This window comes from Harpia harpyja, unplaced genomic scaffold, assembly GCF_026419915.1.
Source record: "Harpia harpyja isolate bHarHar1 unplaced genomic scaffold, bHarHar1 primary haplotype scaffold_46, whole genome shotgun sequence".
Taxonomy (NCBI): Eukaryota; Metazoa; Chordata; class Aves; order Accipitriformes; family Accipitridae; genus Harpia; species Harpia harpyja.
The window spans coordinates 1,325,536-1,328,629 of NW_026293385.1; positions in this window are offsets into that span (position 1 = coordinate 1,325,536).

Genomic DNA, 3,094 nt, shown 5'->3' on the forward strand with positions numbered 1-3,094 from the left:
AAGGTCTGCCCCCAGGAGAGAAGCAGCAATCCCCCCACAAACTGGTGGTTTGGGGGTGTATCAAGTAACACCTGGGAACAGGACCCTAGCATTAGCATGTGATTTGGATAAAGAAAGCGACCTTTTGTTACCTTCCTTACGCTACAGAATTCCCTATATTAAGCACCCTGGATCCGGGCATGTGAGATGGGTTTTATGTGAATGTTTGAATGTTTAAGGTGTAATCAAAAATGGTCTTGCGTGTCATATAATAGACAACCCCACTGTAGGAGATGTCACAGTGATGACAAATATTTAGGCCCTACTCGATTGGACAGTGCACAAATTGCGCAACTGTTTTGTGGGTGGAAATTATTGATTCCAGAAAATTGGGAAGTCTTTGATAGCGAATGGTATAAAACCCTGGCATGTTGCGCAGAGAGATTTGCATGGAAATTGTCAAACCAAGGGCACCTAATGTAGGGGGCAAGACCAGATTAACCTCTATACTTGCCACAGTGATCCGGCCACGGGCTGCACTCCCGTCGGGCATAGGAGGTGGAAGTATATGTTCTACTGGACCCCTGCTACTACTACTCCTCCTAACCGTTAGGGGCAATGCTGCGAACTCTTGCCACAAATGCACTCAATCAATCAAATTGGGGGGAAAAACATTAACCAATCTTGCGTACCATACACATATTAATAAGGTTTGCTATGAGATTCCAAAATTGGAAACTTGCAAAATTGGGAATCTTGAACTTTGGGTAGCGGAAAACTTAGGAAAAGGGGGAATTAAAAATGGGGTGAGCTGCCCGAGAGGGGAGCAGTGGATTTGTTTCACCAAAGCAGGCCACTGGGACATCTCTGATGGCGGGGGTGTACAAGATATGAAAAAAGAAGAAATAGTAAAAAAACGTGTAAAGTCGATCACTCAACCTCAGATTAAACCCCAAAGCTACAGCGATTTGTACAAAAGTATAAGGAACTTGTTGGAAGATGATTTACAGCTCCCTAGGTTAGGACAGAATTTGTTTATAGACCTTGTAGAAAGAATAAGTAAGGAATTAAATGTGACTAACTGCTGGATATGTGGCGGAGCCCTAATGACAGAAGAATGGCCATGGAAAGGGAGTAGTCTAAGGGTTCAAGACATCCTAAGATGGAACCGTACAAAGGTTTCCCGGGATCACAGACCTGAAGGGTGGATATTAAGTTCCACCGTGCCTGGAGACGAGTGTATTTGGAGAACAGGGAAAGGAAAATTTAGGACTCGAGTAGGCACGTCACCTTGTAAAAGAATGAAGGCAACCAATGGATCTAGTGAATGGTGGTGGCCCGAGGCTCCAGACGGCTATTGGTCCGGACCAAACAACTCCAATTGTACGTTTGATAATATGACAGAACTTTTCTGGTGCAATAAAACCCAGGGCAAAGGTAATCCCTTTGAGGGGATAGACGAAATTAAAAGGTATTGGGATAACATCAACAATACCAATATGGAATGGAAAGCCCCAGATGGATTGTTCTGGATTTGTGGTAAACGGGCCTATACGGAGTTATCGAAGGACTGGAAAGGGAGTTGTACGTTGGGAATTTTACAGCCAGGGTTCTTTCTACTCCCATTACAACGAGGGGGAGAATTAGGGGTTCCGATATATGATAATTTACGAAGGAACAAGAGAGATTTCATTGGAGGAACACAAAGGTGGGGAGAGGATGACTGGCCACCAGAGAGAATCATAGAAACTTACGGACCAGCCACATGGGCTCAGGATGGTAGTTGGGGTTATAGGACCCCAATCTATATGTTAAATCGTATAATTAGGTTGCAGGCAGTGGTAGAGGTGATTACCAATAAAACGGCTACGGCACTGGAATTGATAACGAAACAACAGTCACAAACTAGAGCCGCAGTATATCAAAATCGGCTAGCCCTAGATTATTTATTGGCCGAAGAAGGGGGAGCGTGTGGAAAATTCAATTCATCAGATTGTTGCCTGCAAATAGATGATAATGGGGAAGCGGTAAAAGACCTAGCTAAAGACATCAGGAAAATAGCTCATGTGCAAGTACAAAAATGCAAGTCTATGCTTGATAGTAGCTGGTGGGATGGATTACTGGGTGTTGCGTGGGGGAAGAAGGTGGGGTTCTTCCTTCTGTGTGCTGTAGCAGGTCTTTTCTTCCTACCATGTCTTATACCTTGCTTAATACGACTAATTACTAGTAGAGTGCAAGGAATGCAAATTGTTAGCATACCCATGGATCCTAAAAGGGCAAGTCAAAATAATGCTGAAAGAATAATGCTCCTAAAAAGGGGGTATAAAGGAGAAGACCCAATGGAGGAGGCGAAGTTGATTTTCGAAAGGAATGAAAGAATAAAAAGGATTAAGAGAGAGTATAGCTCAAGCCAAATGATGAGGGAAACAGAGGGGGAATTGTGAAATGTATATTGGCTTTTGCAAAACGAGAACACAGAAATTTGCCTAACTACTGCATAAGTTACATCCCAAAAGGATGTTTGCCTCACTGCCACTAAATTAGGCCTTAACACGGGAAATATGTAGTTAATATATTCCAGGCATCAGTTGTATTTTATAGTTTGTAGGTAATAAATGGGCACAAGCAGAATATGTAGTTTCTTTTGATGAGGTAAAAGACATCCTGTAACTCAAGTACTTAAAGGATGTGTAGATAGATTTGTGAAAACATAGAAAAACAGACATATGGACTCAAGGACAAGTAAAATTGAGAACACAAGTAAGAAGATAAGGAGTGATTTGTTAGCATGAGAACAGCATTTTGGGGGTCAAAGATTATTTGACATGAAAGATACGAGAAGAACAAAGGAAAACCAGGAGTTTAATGTGAAAATATTAAAAAGTGTGACTGGAGGAAAACGACAGGGTGAAAAGTGCAGCCAGAGGAAGACTACTGACTTCATCCCTTGCAGATCTCCGAAGGCCACCAGAGGAAGACTACTGACTTCATCCCTTGCAGATCCCCGAAGGCCCCTCCGAACCACAAGAGACACGCGCGCAAGGGGGGGTGGTCTGGGGTGGAGTTATGTTAATAGATACCTGAAATATTAAAATAACCCCTTTGAAATACCACA